The sequence below is a fragment of the Lepidochelys kempii genome, chromosome 3, assembly GCF_965140265.1.
Source record: "Lepidochelys kempii isolate rLepKem1 chromosome 3, rLepKem1.hap2, whole genome shotgun sequence".
Taxonomy (NCBI): Eukaryota; Metazoa; Chordata; order Testudines; family Cheloniidae; genus Lepidochelys; species Lepidochelys kempii.
In genome coordinates this window covers 195,050,371-195,069,191 of record NC_133258.1, presented here as the reverse complement: position 1 = coordinate 195,069,191, position 18,821 = coordinate 195,050,371, and the positions used below count along the sequence as shown (strand labels likewise).

General features: G+C 45.1%; 1 protein-coding gene across 2 annotated transcripts in view; it reads right to left on the bottom strand.

The window, feature by feature from the left end:
* LOC140909666 (uncharacterized) overlaps nucleotides 1-18,821 on the bottom strand; it is a 62,518-nt gene that overhangs the window by 21,622 nt on the left and 22,075 nt on the right. The gene's annotated exons all lie outside the window — the stretch shown is intronic.

Here is an 18,821-nt window from a genome sequence, read left to right as displayed (position 1 = left end):
AAGAAAAACTGTCTAATTACAAATTTTTATTTGTGATGTTGGTGTAAATAATAGTCCCAGAAAACATGAGACACACTGACCTAAAAACAGCAGGTCTGACTCCAGATGGGAATCAGAAGTCCTCCGCAATCATGGATTTGCACTAGTGTGAGAACAAACCCAAGCGCGGCAGTGGGCGAGTCCCATTCCTTTGGCGTGCTGTGGTTTGATGCATATTGATGTCTCCCTTTGTGCTCCTGTCTCTGTTAGAACACCAATTGATTTGTTCACGTAATACTGACCATGGAACTCTCCCCCAGGATAGTCCTGCCTTAAAAATTGGATAGCTGACAGCTCATGGGCCTGATCCTTCTCCCATTGATGGTAATGGCAACACTCCCATTGACAGTACACTTCCCACAGATTCTCAGGGGGATGATGCCAGGAAGAGCATCTCTGTCCCAACTCCTCCTAATTGCAGGGCAATGCACCCATAAAACCTAGTTGGTCCCAGCAATTACCCAACTGCACCCATAAACGATCACCTCTAATAATTTCCAGGCACAATTATCCAGTTGGGAGGTGCAAGATCAGTAATTTCTGGCACAGCTTACGTAACTATTTGTACACCCAACTTGTTTCAGAAACAGGTCACGGATTCTTCCAAACGCTGCAGCTTGTGTGGATTCAAAGCCTGCTGAAGATTTTGTCCACAGTTCTTAGGCACACCCATCAATGCAGGGTTTTTGTCTTGGCCCAGTCGTCCCTTTAAGCTAGTCACTAGGATGAGTTTGTTTCAGTCTCTGAAGAAAACATTCAGTCCTATCTAGTCCTGCCCGTCCTGGACTTGTCAATCGTTTTCATGTCTCACTGGATAAACTAGGCCTAATTTTTCCACTGTGTGGCATGCAGTGTAGTCATTGAAACGATGCAGTGGGGGCCTTATGTAAAGCTATTGGCAAAAGCAAGCAGGGCCAGAGGCCAAGGTACTGGACTGGGAGTCAGGAGACCCGGATTCTATTCCTGGCTCTGCTGGTTGGTCAAGTCGCTTCCCTTCCTCTCGTTTATCTGTTTAGATATTAAGCTTTTGTGCAAAGAGGCTAACAAATGCCACAGACTCAGAACGCTGGCATTTCACAGCCCCCTGGCACTCATGTGACATAGGCACAGATGGCTACACAAAGGGCGAAGCAGTGAGAAATCCCACTCCCTATTTCCTTCTGGTTTGTTCTGCTGCTTCCAAATCATTCAGAAAGTTTCTTTCTGTGCCACATGACCCTTACTGATGCACACACAAAACCCTGCCTGGGCCAGAGTCACCATTGTTTACACCAGTGCAAGACAGGTGTAAAATGCAGCCAAGTCAGAACAGCAGTATTTTACTCCACCTTTGCACAAGGTGCAGGCCAGTGGAAAATCAGGCCTCCTGACTTTTTCTAGCTACTGACTCCACACTATTAGTCTTCCTTCACTTCTTTCTCCTCATCCATCTCCTGTCACTTCACTTTTTTCGACATCCCTTCTCCTGGTCCCATCTACGCTTCTCTTCATTACTTAACACAGCTTTTAAGAGAGCACAGAAGCATGTTTCTCCTCCGTCACAAAACCAACAGCATACTATGCAACCTGAACAGTCATTCAAGGTCTGGCAAAATCAAGCTGGCCTCTTCATTTTAGGTCTTGAGCGTTACAAGAGTGTTGCACGTCTGTATACATATAGTTAGTTAATAGATGAGGCGCCAGTAGGTGGTTCCCAAGAATAGAACCTGAGTTTTGTCAGGCCAATTAAAATTGCTTTGTCCAACGTATGGCTGTCTCCGTGCAGCTCTTCATGTCAGTTCTCACCACTGGGGGCATATCCTGCTATTCATATGTGTATGATTTCCATTTATATCTTTGGAATGACAGGTATGGCACTGCTGCATTCTGGGGATCACCTTCTTCAGGCCTGGTGGCTGGTGTATTTTGCTCTTCTAATGATCAGCCAGGAAAACTGTTTCACAGATATTGACTTCCTATCAAACACAACATTCAGAACGCTTACTTACAACTACCTTCTGTGTCATCATTGTCAACGCAACTAACATGCTCCCTCTTCCACTGTGAGCATACACTGGGCAAAGACTGATGTGATGATCAGAGTGTCAGGAGAAAGGGACATCTACTGATGGTGCTAACGAGCATTATTACAGCCAGGAGTACAGCTGCCCTCTTGCTTTGAAAGACTCCCTGAGCTGTAGGGTGATGAGCAATCCCCAATGACAAGGTGCAATGAAAACTGATTCCGTTTATGAAAGAATTTTATTTTAATCTGATTTTTCTCAGTGAAATATGTGAAAGGAGACATGGTTGATGGTTCCTACCTGGGACTACCATTGTGATCACATCACAGGAGCAGGGCGACACAAGCTCACCTGAAGAGAGGTGTTGCTTGTTACTTCATTCCAGAACAGACCACTAACTCACCTCTACCTGCTGCACCAGCTGATGCTCCACCCAGGCTTGCAGAGAGCAAACTTTGCATCACAACTTCCTGAGCAAATCATAGCCTGTATCATCCCCTCCTGTGATCAAACCCAAGGAAGTGGCTCTGGGGGAGGACGTCTCAATGAGAATTCCCTCATGGAGAACCCTTCACATCATTCTGTCGGGGGGCCTTGCAACCCCCACCCATGGAAGAGGCCACAGGACCTGCCCCCAAACCTGGCAGATCCCCAGTAATCCATGAGAGACCAGCTCCATTGGAGTCACATTACTGGGGGCTCTCCCAACTGCAGCTCCTCCTGTAACCTGGTTGACGGGCTTCTGCTAAGAAGCTAGCACAGTTTAGGGTTGTATTATCTATCGGAGGAATCTCTGCAGGGCCAAAGGAGAATGATGTCCATCCGCTACCCCTCCCCAGCCTGCTCCTTCCCCAGCATGGACCCCAGACCCTTCATGGGTCCAGCAGAGGAGAGGGAAATGGTGCCACAAAGACAGCTGAGCAACCTTCCGGGTGGGAGGGGGAGATCCACATGGGGAGGATGCATTCAGTGGGGTTCCAGAGGAGGAACTTGGGGCAGTGTTCGGCCCACAGAGCTTTCGTGATGACGCATGAAAAGGAAAGAGGCTCTCAGAGCCCCCAGGCTGAGTGTGCCAGGCTGGCATTTGGGTCAACATGTTTTTCTTGCAGACTGATCACATCACTGAGAGACGAAAAACATGGACACCCACTTTTACAGTCCTTTTTCAGAGAAAATCACCATGTCCAGGTTGTCCTCCTTAGCTGTCTGTCTGCCAGTCAAGGAAACACTCACTCCCGATGGAGTTTGAGGAGGTATTGCTCATGCTTAATACCATGCTGACCTCACCTGTGTACTTCCCACCGCCTCCTCTTCCTCTGGGCATGTGGCTCAGCCAGCGGGGAGAGAGCAGGCTGGCAGGTATATGCTATACTGCCATCAGGATTCACATAGGTTTCTGCAGCTGTGGATCCCAGCCAGGCCTGCACAGGCACCTAGGGCCAGGCAAGGTAGGGAAAGAGGCCGGTTGCAGAGCAAGAGGCACAAGGATGTTGCCAAGCTGTGGCCATAGGCTAGACCAGTAACTTTCCAGAAAGAGCATAGAAGAGAGAAGCACCCAACACTGCACACACAACAGAGTTACTAGGGTAACAGCAGCTGCAGGGGGAAGTGATGCAAGAGCAGCTAGATGGAAAAGGGTATGACAAATGCACCTACGCATTGGAGGAGAACAACAAGTTTATTGAAAGGGCAAATAATATAGAACACACGTCTCCCATGTCCCACACAACATGAGTTATTGGCTAACTAAAGGCTTGCTTGATGCCTCTGACCAGAGCCACACAGTGCTGTGGAGTGGAGCTCGTGCCGGTGGTGGGTCCCTGAAACAGGGGACAAGGTGCTCAGGGAGGCAGCCCTGGGGCTGGTGTTCCAAAAGGGGAACAGAGCTGGCTGGGACGGGGAAGCTGCTAGAAGCAGGATTACCAGAGACCCCTGGGAGGAGAGGTCTGGAAACCCTAGGACAAAGGATGAGCTGAGGAACTCTTTTTGTCTGTTCATGTTCTTATGTTTGGATAAGTAAGCTTGTTTAAAGGAGACTAGGGATGGCAGTGAGTGCTTGTTAAGCTGGGGAGAAGCCCTGCTGCGTCACATACGGTGGAGAATGTGGACATGTTGGTTGGCCCCTAATACAAGGAGACAGGGGCACTGGAACAAGGGAGGTGAGGGGGCCATGTCCCTCCCACTTTGTACCTGCCTTAAGGGTGAGTGACAGGGGCAGAGGAGGCGGAGAGCAGCAAGAGGGGTGCGGGGCCTCGGGGGCTTGGGGAGAAGGGGTGACGTGAGGGCAGTGCCTCGGGGGGAAGGGGTGGGGTGGGGCCTTAGAGGTAAAGGGGGGGCATGGTTTGGGCACCAGTGGCCCCCACTTTCAGGGACTTTCTGTCGCTCCTGCAAGGATCTTTGGTGCTCTGTGAAGAAGGGGAAAGCAGAGCAACCTGTGGCCATGAGGGGTGGTGGACATCATAATTACAGGAACATTACAATGAGGGTTTCTGGGTAGCTGCAGTGCACCTACCCTTGGCATGACTTCTTGTTATTACAGGGAGTTGGGCTCTATTATCAGGTCTGCCTGAGTTGCTGTACTTTCTTGGGCAAAGGACTTAATTAACTTCTCCTTTCTTCAGCTTTCCCATCTTTTAAAGGGTGATAATGATACTTACCCACCTTTGTAAAGAGCTAATACTTAGTGATCTATAAATAAAAAGCTCTAAGTAGCAAACGTTGTTGTTTATAATACCCATGGTTCTCCCTGCATCTATAGATGTACCCCTATACTGGTAGCATTGTGTTTCATATATGAAACAGAAAAACAGGGACATAGGCATCTAAATACCTTTGAGGATCTGGGCCTAACTCCCATTGGGGGAATTTATGGCCCAGATCCTCAAAGGGCCATAATTATTCTGCCATGTTATCCAACAGTACATTCACCAGGACATCACATTCAGCATGCTATTCACTTTATGTAGATTCTGTAAAGACTATTAGTATAGCAATGATAATTGAGGCCGCAAAGCAGATTTGTCACAATGTGCTAGTAATCAAAGTATCACAAAAGACTCTATTTTTAACTAAGAGTCCTAGTAAATAATAATACAACGTTCAGCAACACACACTATTCTGATGCTGCAATAAATGATCAGATTCAATACCCAGACAGATAGGGCCAAATGTTCCAAAAGCACTAAGGGTCTTTTCTTTAGTCTTTTCATTGTCTTCTGTGCTTATTGGATAAGGTCCAATGCAGCTAAAACAGTATCCTTTGTTAGCGTGGAGGAATTGCCCATTCAACAAAAATATGACCTGAAATTCAGCCCTGATCTAAGTAGAAGCAACTCCCATAGCTTTGATTTAAGGATATGAGACACTCTTATGAGTTTCTGCACAATTGGAATCTCCATAATTTTGTTTCAAGGAGATTACACTTTCTAAAGATGTCATCAATGGGATTTAAGAGTTTGGTTCAAAGAACTTTAAACTTTCCTAGACACACCCAGAGTAGTCGCCATAATCCACAAAAGAATAGCTTTCATTCAGGGAGGTTACAAACTCCATGAGTTCCGGTATATTCTGCATATTTGTAAAATGCATCAGCTATAGCTCTGGCTGAAGCAATGTATACGTTTTACAGACCGACACGTGACACAATATGGGAAATCTGGGAGCCAAATGGCCGCCACTCAAGAAATACAGGCACTTGCAATGATAAAGCATTTAGTGTCGGCAGTGGGCTGTATAAGGCAGGGGAGTGTATTCCTTACAATATGCACAGGCCCATTCAACAGTCCTTGTAAATGCCATTGAAGTAAACATGGAGTTTACAAGGTCTGCAGGCATTGGCTATGAAATTTAGGAAATCAACATGTTGCCTATGGATCTGAAAACGTCTAAAAGTTATAATTTTGATACTGAGCACAGTGGGCCCCTCGTGACTTTTACAGGGTTGGTCTTGCGTACTTTGAAAGCTCTGCTGTGTTTATGACTATAGTTCAAAGACACACTCAAAAGAGATTATCAGTTCTGCAAGACCAATATCTCCTGTTCAAGAAACATACAAGATCCACAGAGCGGGGGGAAAGTGACAAATAGATACCTAGCGAGTTCAAACAACAAATACTTTAAGGAAAATCCTGATGTGCTCATGGACATTCCATGAGCAGAAAAACATACTGAATACTTTAAATAAATGTTGTGTGAATTATTCACGCAGTTCTAGTTAAAAGCTCTAGCGCCATACCTAGACAAGCTTTCAGTTCCCATGTAGCCTCTGCAAGTACATTTTTAAAAAGCACCCTTTAGGAAATTCTAAGGTAAAAGAATGAAGATGACAATAACTCTAATACCATTAAAGCGGTAAAATAAAGATCTATTAATTCACAGCATTATAAGAAGCTGCAGTTATGTAAACAAGTATTTAAAAGTGAAGACATTTGTAGCTAAGTTTCTACAAAACACCTTAATACCAAGCCCATGCCTGCAATCAGCTGTTTTGCGAGGGAGTTTTTAGAACAAGAGGAGGAGAGCTAGATATCCCTGATTAACATTCTCTAAAAAATTAAGGCAGTAAATACACACACACACACACACACACGATACAAATAACAAAGCAAAACAAAAAAACTAAACCCAACAACAAAGAAAGCTGCAGCAGTAAAGACAATACAGGGAGAAGTCCAGCAACAGAGTGGGCACTATCCAGTTTATTGCACTGAATGCAGCATGCATGATTACCTGCCCTATGGATAGGTGGCATGTGAGTGAATTTGGTGCAAGGAGCTCATGGTCCTCAGAGACTGAACAGGGGCTCTGGAGACCACAGTGGCTGAACTGGAGGAGAGACAGAGAGATACATAGATGAGACTTTCCAGGACACAGTAGAAGGGTCCTGTCCCACCCCCAGCCTGACAGCCTCTGTGCTGTTAAGGAGGATGAAAGTCTCAGGGAAGGAAAACATCAAAGTGGAGTGGAGGTAATGATCCCACAGATGGGACCCTCCCTCCAGATGATGTCATGGAATCCTCTCATCTTGCGGATACCTCTCCAGGGAAGGGAATCCCAGTTATTAGGAGGAGATAGGTAAAAGTAATGCGGGATTCAACATTAGAAATAAAGATAGCTGGGTTTGTGATGACCGAGAGAACCGCATGGTGACTTGCCTGCCAGGTCCAAAGGTTGCAGATCTCTCGAGACATCTAGATAGGCCTATGTGTAGTACTGGGGAGGAGTCAGTGGTAATGGATACATGTAGGTACCAATGACATACTACTGACCACCTGACCAGGGTGGTGATGGTGACTGTGAAATGCTCAGGGAGATTAGAGAGGCTGTAGAAATAGAAAACTCAATAATAATGGGAGATTTCAACTATCCCCATATTGACTGGGTACATGTCACCTAAGGACGGGATGCAGAGCTAAAGTTTCTTGATACCATAAATGACTGCTTCTTGGAGCAACTAGTCACGGAACCCACAGGAGGAGAGGCAATTTTTGATTTAGTCCTAAATGGAGCATAGGATCTGGTCCAAGAGATCAATATAGCTGCACTGCTTGGTAATAGTGACCATACTATAATTAAATTTAACATCCCTGGGGTGGGGGGGGCACATACCAAAGAAGCCCACCACAGTAGCCTTTAACTTCAGAAAGGGGAACTACACAAAAATAAGGAAGCTAGCTAAACAGAAATTAAAAGGTACAGTCCCAAAAGTGAAATGCCAGCAAGCTGCATGGAAACTTTTCAAAGATGCCATAATACAGGCTGAACTTAAATGTATACCGCAAATTTAAAAAACATAGTAAGAGGACCAAAAAAGTGCCACCGGGGCTAAACAACAAAGTTCAAGATGTGGTCAGAGGCAAAAAGGCATCCTTTACAAATGAATGTAAAAGCCTCATTTAATGCTTTACATTTCAAATGCTTTAACTGTTTTCCCTTTTCTGTATCTTTAATAAAAGATTAAAAGGATTTTTAATAGTGTGTTTGCCAAGGTTCTAAAGAGTCTGAAGTCTTGGTTTACCAAACCCCCAACCTCGTTTAAAACTGTTGAATGTTGGCCAATGCCTGGGTTACGTTAACACCTTTAGTGCATACATTCCATCTAAATTACTACAACAGACTCAACTCACCCTCAAACCTCAGCTTTCCACTGTGATTGAAAGACCACATAGGGTATGTCTACACTATGAAATTAGATAGAATTTATAGAAGTCGGTCTTTTAGAAATCGGTTTTATATATTCGAGTGTGTGTGTCCCCACAGAAAATGCTCTAAGTGCATTAACTCGGCGGAGTGCTTTCACAGTACCGAGGCAAGCGTCAACTTCCGGAGTGTTGCACTGTGGGTAGCTATCCCACAGTTCCCGCAGTCTCCACTGCCCATTGGAATTCTGGGTTGAGATCCCAATGCCTGATGGGGCTAAAACATTGTCGCGGGTGGCTCTGGGTACATATCGTCAGGCCCCCCTTCCCTCCCTCCCTCCGTGAAAGCTGCAGCAGACAATCATTTCGCGCCTTTTTTCTTGAGTTACCTGTGCAGACGCCATACCATGGCAAGCATGGAGCCCGCTCAGGTAACCGTCACCGTATGTCTCCTGGGTGCTGGCAGACGTGGTACTGCATTGCTACACAGCAGCAGCAACCCATTGCCTTGTGGCAGCAGACGGTACAATAGGACTGGTAGCTGTCATCGTCATGTCCGAGGTGCTCCTGGCCACATCGGCCAGGAGCACCTGGGCAGACATGGGCTCAGGGACTAAATTTGGAGTGACTTGACCAGGTCATTCTCTTTAGTCCTGCAGTCAGTCCTATTGAACCATCTTATGGTGAGCAGGCAGGCGATACGGATTGCTAGCAGTCCTACTGTACCATCTTCTGCCAGGCAGACAAGAGATGAGGATGCCTTGCAGTCCTTCTGCCAGCCAAAGATGTAAAAGATAGATGGAGTGGATCAAAACAAGAAATAGACCAGATTTGTTTTGTACTCATTTGCTTCCCCCTTTCCCCCGTCTAGGGGACTCATTCCTCTAAGTCACATTGCAGTCACTCACAGAGAAGGTGCAGTGAGGTAAATCTAGCCATGTATCAATCAGAGGCCAGACCAACCTGCTTGTTCCAATAAGAACAATTACTTAGGTGTACCATTTCTTATTGGAACCCTCCGTGAAGTCCTGCCTGAAATACTCATTGATGTAAAGCCACCCCCTTTGTTGATTTTAATTCCCTGTAAGCCAACCCCGTAAGCCATGTCGTCAGTCGCCCCTCCCTCCATCAGAGCAACGGCAGACAATCGTTCCGTGCCTTTTTTCTGTGCGGACGCCATACCAAGGCAAGCATGGAGGCCGCTCAGCTCACTTTGGCAATTAGGAGCACATTAAACACGACACGCATTATCCAGCAGTATATGCAGCACCAGAACCTGGCAGAGCGATACCGGGTGAGGAGGCGACATCAGCGCGGTCACGTGAGTGATCAGGACATGGACACAGATTTCTCTGAAAGCATGGGCCATGCCAATGCATGCATCATGGTGCCAATGGGGCAGGTTCATGCTGTGGAACATCGATTCTGGGCTCGGGAAACAAGCACAGACTGGTGGGACCGCACAGTGTTGCACGTCTGGGACGATTCCCAGTGGCTGCGAAACTTTCGCATGCGTAAGGGCACTTTCATGGAACTTTGTGACTTGCTTTCCCCTGCCCTGAAGCGCATGAATACCAAGATGAGAGCAGCCCTCACAGTTGAGAAGTGAGTGGCGATAGCCCTGTGGAAGCTTGCAATGCCGGACAGCTACCTGTCAGTTGGGAATCAATTTGGAGTGGGCAAATCTACTGTGGGGGCTGCTGTGATGCAAGTGGCCCACGCAATCAAAGATCTGCTGATATCAAGGGTAGTGACCCTGGGAAATGTGCAGGTCATAGTAGATGGCTTTGCTGCAATGGGATTCCCTAACTGTGGTGGGGCCATAGACGGAACCCATATCCCTATCTTGGCACCGGAGCACCAAGCCGACGAGTACATAAACCGCAAGGGATACTTTTCAATAGTGCTGCAAGCTCTGGTGGATCACAAGAGACATTTCACCAACATCAATGGGATGGCTGGGAAAGGTACATGACGCTCGCATCTTCAGGAACTCTGGTCTGTTTCAAAAGCTGCAGGAAGGGACTTTATTCCCAGACCAGAAAATAACTGTTGGGGATGTTGAAATGCCTATAGTTATCCTTGGGGACCCAGCCTACCCCTTAATGCCATGGCTCATGAAGCCGTACACAGGCAGCCTGGACAGTAGTCAGGAGCTGTTCAACTACAGGCTGAGCAAGTGCAGAATGGTGGTAGAATGTGCATTTGGACGTTTAAAGGCGCGCTGGCGCAGTTTAGTGACTCGCTTAGACCTCAGCGAAACCAATATTCCCACTGTTATTACTGCTTGCTGTGCGCTCCACAATATCTGTGAGAGTAAGGGGGAGACATTTATGGCGGGGTGGGAGGTTGAGGCAAATCGCCTGGCTGCTGGTTACGCGCAGCCAGACACCAGGGCAGTTAGAAGAGCACAGGAGGGCACGGTACACATCAGAGAAGCTTTGAAAACCAGTTTCATGACTGGCCAGGCTACAGTGTGAAAGTTCTGTTTGTTTCTCCTTGATGAAACCCCCCGCACCTTGGTTCACTCTACTTCTCTGTAAGCTAACCACCCTCCCCTCCTCCCTTCGATCACCGCTTGCAGAGGCAATAAAGTCATTGTTGCTTCACATTCATGCATTCTTTATTCATTCATCACACAAATAGGGGGATGACTACCAAGGTAGCCCAGGAGGGCTGGTGGAGGAGGGAAGGAAAATGCCACACAACACTTCAAAAGTTTACAACTTTAAAATTTATTGAATGCCAGCCTTCTGTTTTTTGGGCAATCCTCTGTGGTGGAGTGGCTGGTTGGCCGGAGGCCCCCCCACCGCGTTCTTGGGCGTCTGGGTGTGGAGGCTATGGAACTTGGGGAGGAGGGCGGTTGGTTACACAGGGGCTATAGTGGCAGTCTGTGCTCCAGCTGCCTTTGCTGCAGCTCAACCATACACTGGAGCATACTGGTTTGATCCTCCAGCAGCCTCAGCATTGAATCCTGCCTCCTCTCATCATGCTGCCGCCACATGTGAGCTTCAGCCCTGTCTTCAGTCCGCCACTTACTCTCTTCAGCCTGCCACCTCTCCTCCCGGTCATTTTGTGCTTTCCTGCACTCTGACATTATTTGCCTCCACGCATTCGTCTGCGCTCTGTCAGTGTGGGAGGACAGCATGAGCTCAGAGAACATTTCATCACAAGTGTGTTTTTTTCACCTTCTTATCTGTGCTAGCCTCTGGGAAGGAGAAGATCCTGTAATCATTGAAACACATGCAGCTGGTGGAGAAAAAAAAAGGGACAGTGGTATTTAAAAAGACACATTTTATAAAACAGTGGCTACACTCTTTCAGGGTAAACCTTGCTGTTAACATTACATACATAGCACATGTGCTTTCGTTACAAGGTCGCATTTTGCCTCCCCCCACCGTGTGGCTACCCCTTCAACCCTCCCCCCTCCCCGTGGCTAACAGCGGGGAACATTTCTGTTCAGCCACAGGCAAACAGCCCAGCAGGAACGGGCACCTCTGAGTGTCCCCTGAAGAAAAGCACCCTATTCCAACCAGGTGACCATGAATGATATCTCACTCTCCTGAGGATAACGCAGAGAGATAAAGAACGGATGTTGTTTGAACGCCAGCAAACATACACTGCAATGCTTTGTTGTACAATGATTCCCGAGTACGTGTCACTGGCCTGGAGTGGTAAAGTGTCCTACCATGAAGGACGCAATAAGGCTGCCCTCCCCAGAAAGCTTTTGCAAAGGCTTTGGGAGTACATCCAGGAGAGCCGCGAATGCCAGGGCAAATTAATCCTTTCACATGCTTGCTTTTAAACCATGTATAGTATTTTAAAAGGTACACTCACCGGAGGTCCCTTCTCCGCCTGCCAGGTCCAGGAGGCAGCCTTGGGTGGGTTTGGGGGGTACTGGCTCCAGGTCCAGGGTGAGAAACAGTTCCAGGCTGTCGGGAAAACCGGTTTCTCTGCTTGCTTGCTGTGAGCTATCTACAACCTCATCATCATAATCTTCTTCTTCGTCCCCAAAACCTGCTTCCGTGTTGCCTCCATCTCCATTGAAGGAGTCAAACAACACGGCTGGGGTAGTGGTGGCTGAACACCCTAAAATGGCATGCAGCTCATCATAGAAGCGGCATGTTTGGGGCTCTGACCCGGAGCGGCCGTTCGCCTCTCTGGTTTTTTGGTAACTTGCCTCAGCTCCTTAAGTTTCCTGCGGCACTGCTTCGGGTCCCTGTTGTGGCCTCTGTCCTTCATGCCCTGGGAGATTTTGACAAAGGTTTTGGCATTTCAAAAACTGGAACGGAGTTCTGATAGCACGGATTCCTCTCCCCATACAGCGATCAGATCCCGTACCTCCCGTTCAGTCCATGCTGGAGCTCTTTTGCTATTCTAGGACTCCAGCATGGTCACCTCTGCTGATGAGCTCTGCATGGTCACCTGCAGCTTGCCACGCTGGCCAAACAGGAAATGAGATTCAAAAGTTCGCGGTTCTTTTCCTGTCTACCTGGCCAGTGCATCTGAGTTGAGAGTGCTGTCCAGAGCGGTCACAATGGAGCACTCTGGGATAGCTCCCAGAGGCCAATACCATCGAATTGTGTCCACAGTACCCCAAATTCGACCTGGCAAGGCCGATTTAAGCGCTAATCCACTTGTCAGGGGTGGAATAAGGAAATCGATTTTAAGAGCCCTTTAAGTTGAAATAAAGGGCTTCATCATGTGGACGGGTGCAGGTTTACATCGATTTAACGCTGCTAAATTCGACTTAAAGTCCTAGTGTAGACCAGGGCATAGTAGCATACCTTGCTCTTCCTGTGTAGTCCTGAAAAGACACCACTTTCAGGAAGCTAACTACACCATGCAAATTAGGAGGATCTTTCTTGCAGGCATCTTCCCTTAACATGTGACCTCCAATGAAGATCCCTGGCTCACCATTATATTTGTAATATTAGTGTTGTGTCCACAAGGGATTATTCTGGATGGCCTAATCAGCCTGGATACCTATTAAGGCTTCCATGGGTAAGAGTGTTATTAAGATTCTAATGAACTTAAGTCTCTGAGGGATGTTTACTCAGTCACTCCGTGCATGATCCTATGAAAAAGATCAAAGAGTCTTGGAAATGGGTCAGCACTCTAATATGACTGGAAACAAATTAGGAGAAAAATGAAAAGCTTGTACCTTTCTAGAGAAAGGATAATGAATACATTTTAATCTGAAAAATGCAGTTGTGATTGTTCACTGCCAGGGAGGTAAGATGCAACATGCTGCTGCAATGCAAGTGCAGTTGTACACTACTGGGGAAGTAATGACCAACATGCTAAGGAAAATGTTTGACATCTGAACACAAACCCCAGAAAGGCATGCAAATGAAAGCTCTGTGTACTTACATGGAGGGCTAACAGTCACTCACTGACCCTCTCTGTAACTCAATGAGCCAGTGGACAAAATCTGCTGGCGAGGTAGACAGGTTTGCTGGGGGAGCGGGGCAAAGGCAAACTAATTCCCTAAGATATTAATATAAATATTGAAAATCCTGTGTGCTTACTTAATAAACTGTCACTGAAAAAAGTCTGGCCTAGTTATCTAAACTTACTACAGTGCTAGGCTAGCTGGGTTTTAGGCAAAGAAAAACGATTTTGTGCCTAATGCACTGGACTGGGACTCAGGATCTACACAGACACCCAGTGTGACCTTGGGTAAGTCACTTAGCTCTTTGGGTGACAGTTTCACATCTGTAAAATGGGATAATAATACCTTCTCTTGCTTGGCTATTTAGACAGTAAGTTCTTCAGTACAGGGTTGTTCCTTTACAATCTGGCACAATGGGATCCTGAACTCAGATGAAGTCACTACATGCTACTGTAATAAAAGTAACAATTGGCAGCATTGTATGCACTGTTGTTGTAGCCATGTTGGTCTCAGGATATTAGAGAGACAAGTGGGTGAGGTCATAGCTTTTGTTGGACCACCTTCTGTCGGTGAGAAGAACAAGCTTTCGAGACACACACAGCTCTTCTTCAGGTCTGCGTAAGCTCGACAGCTTTGTCTCTCTCACCAACAAAAGTTGGTCCAATAAAATATATTGTTTCAGCCATCTTGTCTCTCTAATTATCAGCATTAGTCTTCTGATTTCCTCTCTGTTTTACTTTAACAATTCCCACCCCCACCCCCACCCCACCCCCACTACCCAGCCCTGCACATTTCTGTAATAGCCCAAAATTCTTAGCCGCTTTTCCAATTCTGCTTTTAGGATTCTTTGCCGATGGTAGACTAGACCTTGGTTTTATACATAAACAAAGCTGCACGTGAATACCCCATTTGCTGACTTTCTCTGGTGCATAGGTGAGTTGATGCAAAGTAACCAGAGCATTGGAATAAAAGCTTTTTGTAGCATTGTGGTTATTTTACATCGATGCATAATGTCCACAGGCACTGTCATTATATTTCATTTTGATATACTCCATTCACTTCATGTTACTGCTTTTAGGCATAATTGATGAATACATCTGAATTACTTTTTAGTAGGGCTGTCAAGCGATTAAAAAAATCAATCATGATTAATCGCAGTTTTAATCGCATTGTTAAACATTAATAGAATACAATTTATATAAATATTTTTGGATGTTTTCCCCATTTTCATATATATTTCTTTCAATTACAACACACTACAAAGTGTACAGTGCTCACTTTATATTTATTTTTATTATAAATATTTGCACTGTAAAAATAAAAGAAATAGTATTTTTCAATTCACTTAATACAAGTACTGTAGTGCAGTCTCTTTATCATGAAAGTTGAACTTACAAATGTAGAGTTTTGTACAAAAAATAACTGCATTCAAAAATAAAATGATATAAAATTTTAGAGCCTACAAGTCCACTCAGTCCTACTTCTTGTTCAGCCAATAGCTCAGACAAACAAGGCTGGTTACATTTGCAGGAGATAATGCTGCCCACTTCTTGTTTACAATGTCATCTGAAAATGAGAACAGGTGTTCGCATGACACTGTTGTAGCTGGCGTTGCAAGATATTTATGTGGCAGATGCGCTACAGATTCATATGTCCCTTCATGCTTCAACCACCACTCCAGGGGACATGCGTCCATGCTAATGACGGGTTCTGCTCGATAACGATCCAAAGCAGTGCAGACTGATGCATGTTCACTTTCATTATTTGCGTCAGATGCCACCAGCAGAAGGTTGACTTTCTTTTTTGGTGGTTCGGGTTCTGTAGTTTCCGCATTGGAGTGTTGCTCTTTTAAGACTTTTGAAAGCATGCTCTACACCCTGTCCCTCTCAGATTTTGGAAGACACTTCAGATTCTTAAACCTTGGGTCAAGTGCTATAGCTATCTTTAGAAATTTCACATTGGTACCTTCTTTACGTTTTCTCAAATCTGCAGTGAAAGTGTTCTTAAAATGAACAACATGCTGGGTCATCATCTGAGACTACTACATGAAATATATGGTAGAATGTAGGTAAAACACAGAGCAGGAGACATACTATGCTCTCCCAAGGAGTTCAGTCAGAAATTTAATTAACGCATTATTTTTTTAACAAGCATCATCAGCATGGAAGCATATCTTCTGGAATGGTGGCCAAAGCATGAAGGCGCATATGAATGTTTGGCATATCTGGCATGCAATTACCTTGCAATGCCGGCTACAAAAGTGCCATGCAAACGTCTGTTCTCACTTTCAGGTGACATTGTAAATAAGAAGCAGGCAGCAGTATCTCCTTCAAATTGTAACCAAACTTGTTTCTCTTACCGATTGGCTGAACAAGAAGTAGGACTGAGTGGACTTGTAGGCTCTAAAGTTTTACATCATTTTATTTTTGAATGCCATTATTTTTTGTACTGTTATAACTCTACATTTGCAAATTCAACTTTCATGATAAAGAGACTGCACTACAGTACTTGTATTAAGTGAATTGAAAAATACTATTTCTTTTATTTTTACAGTGCAAATATTTATAATAAAAATAAATATGAAGTGAGCACTGTACACTTTTCATTCTGTGTTGTAATTGAAATAAATATATTTGAAAATGTTGAAAAACATCCAAAATATTTAATAAATTTCAATTGGTATTCCATTAATGTTTAACAGTGCGATTAAAACTGCGATAAATCACGATTAATTTTTTTTTTAGTTAATCACGTGACTTAATGGCGATTAATCAACAGTTCTACTTTGTAGCAAGGAAACTGGAGCCACTGTAGCAACCTAAACAAGCAACATAAAGCCATATCTACTTCAGGATCAGTCACACCTTAAGAGTCCAAACCTGATAACAGCCATGGATTCTGGGATGATTTGCAGCTTTGGCTTTGAGTGTGAATGGAAATATTAGTTCTTTTGCAGATGATTTGGTCAGCAGTGTTATGTTTAAAATATGCACTGACTCTCTAGGAGCATGCACACTGGTATAAACTGACTGACACACAATATTTAAACATGACTGTTGCACCAGGGGGCCAGAACTCCATGCTCAGTCATTGTGCTTTAGGCACAGATCACACAGGCAACTGCTCAGGGCACTATGCTTAAAGACAAGTAAGTCAGGGCAGAGTTTCATTTGGAACAACCTACCAGAGCAAAAGACCCTTGCTATGGGAGCCTATCTCCAGAGTGCAAGCTACTGGACGAGGCTGACCGTCATCAGAAGAACATGTCCTAAGCCTAGAGAAAAGAGGTGGGGAGGCTAAGGCATTGCAAAGGAAACTGGGACAGCAGGAAGTTGCAAGGGGCAAGTGAAAGAGATGGGTGGGACTCACAGATGGGATCTGATGGAGAACCTATCTTGTTTACTTAGGGATGTGGGAGTCAACAAAGCAGGTTCTCCATCTATGGCAATTATTTGCCCAAGGCACGAACACATTAGAACTGGCCCTGTTCTGAGTTATGTGCAGTAAGATGTGTTAGACTCTGCCCTTCCCTTTGAAGACTTCTCTGGATACCTTCTTTCCTTTCTATGGGTAAATTGGGCAGCTCTTTCCCTGCACTTCCATGCTATTTTTCAAGGATATAATGGAAAAGGAAGGTTTCAGAGTAGCAGCTGTGTTAGTCTGTATCTGCAAAAAGAAAAGGAGTACTTGTGGCACCTTAAAGACTAACAAATTTATTTGAGCATAAGCTTTCGTGAGCTACATCCGATGAAATGAGCTGTAGCTCACGAAAGCTAATGCTCAAATAAATTTGTTAGTCTCTAAGGTGCCACAAGTACTCCCGTTCTTTTTATGGAAAAGGAAGAAGACTGCCTTGCCATCAGACAGTTTTATATTGAGAGACACTATAAAAATTACTTGACTGTTCAAATAACGGACGCCCCTATTACCAGCCCCACAATGAACAGAGTTATGGTCTTAGAAGAAACTATAACTTAAGAAGAGCTACGTTCTGTTGAGAAAGAAATTCGGGTACATTTTGTTCACAGCCGCCCATCCTTTACTTTTGTCTGTAGTTGTTACTCACTGGCCTGAGGAATATATTGATAATGGATGTGTAGGTCCTGTGGATGTACAAAAGGACCCAAGGATCTATGATTTCCAATAATCAGCCTTCTGAATGGAGTCCCACATTCCCAGTGAGTGATCTTCTTCTATGAATGCTAGACATAGCCAAGAGTTGCTTTCTTAGGTGGTTACTCACTTTAATTTGAGAACCTCTCTGAAGTCCCGCTGCACCTTGCCCGTGCAGGGAGGGGGGGGAACGGGGAGAAAAACGTTGCCTGGCAAAACTCTTGCTTGTGAATCGATTGTGATGCAGCGTTAACGTTCAAATGGGTGTTCAGTGGTTTTGAAGAGGCAGTATTTTCCAGTGCTTAGAGAAAGAGGCTGAGAGTCTGTACACTTGAGTTCTATGCTGGGCCCTGCCACAGACTTGCACGCAAATCCCATAACCTCTCTGTGCCTCTGTCTTCCCATCTGTAAAATGGAATAATAATGCTCACCTTTGAAATCCTCCCATCAATGATGGTGCCTCTGGGCCCTACCACTACATTAATATTAAATACCATAATAATAGAGATGCTAAGTTGTTATTAGCATATAGTGTGCATGATACGAAGGGCATAATGCAACACAGTATTTAAAATGTAAAGAAGAAAAGTGTTTTCAGATCTCATGGTGTATCTGTAATTATTAATTTGAGTGGCAAATATATTATTCATGTCTGTTACCAGCTATCGTAGTATTCGCACATACGATAAAGAGCCTGCAGTGCTTGCCAGTAATACTAATTTGCATTGCTATAGTGCCTTTCGTCTGAGGATCTAAAAAAGGTTCATGGGCTTTAATTTATTTAATCCTCACAGCACCTACATGAGCCAAGTAAGAATGCCATTCCCATTTCACTGATCGTTAAGTTGAGCTTCTGCAAGGGTGCTCAAGGTCATAGGGAGTCCGGGGCAAAGCTATGCAATGCACTGATTACTTTGCATCAACCCACTCGTCGCACCACAGAATGTCAGCAAATGGGGTATTCATGCACAACTTTGTTTACGTCTAAAGCCAAGGCCTAGTCTATCACACTGTCTACTGCACAAAAATATCAGGTCCAACAAGATGGTTAGTGAATGTTTCTTGTGTGAGTGAGCAGGGACTGAGAGGACCAATAAAAATTGTCCTCCTTGCCTAGGCCTGGCAAAACAAAAA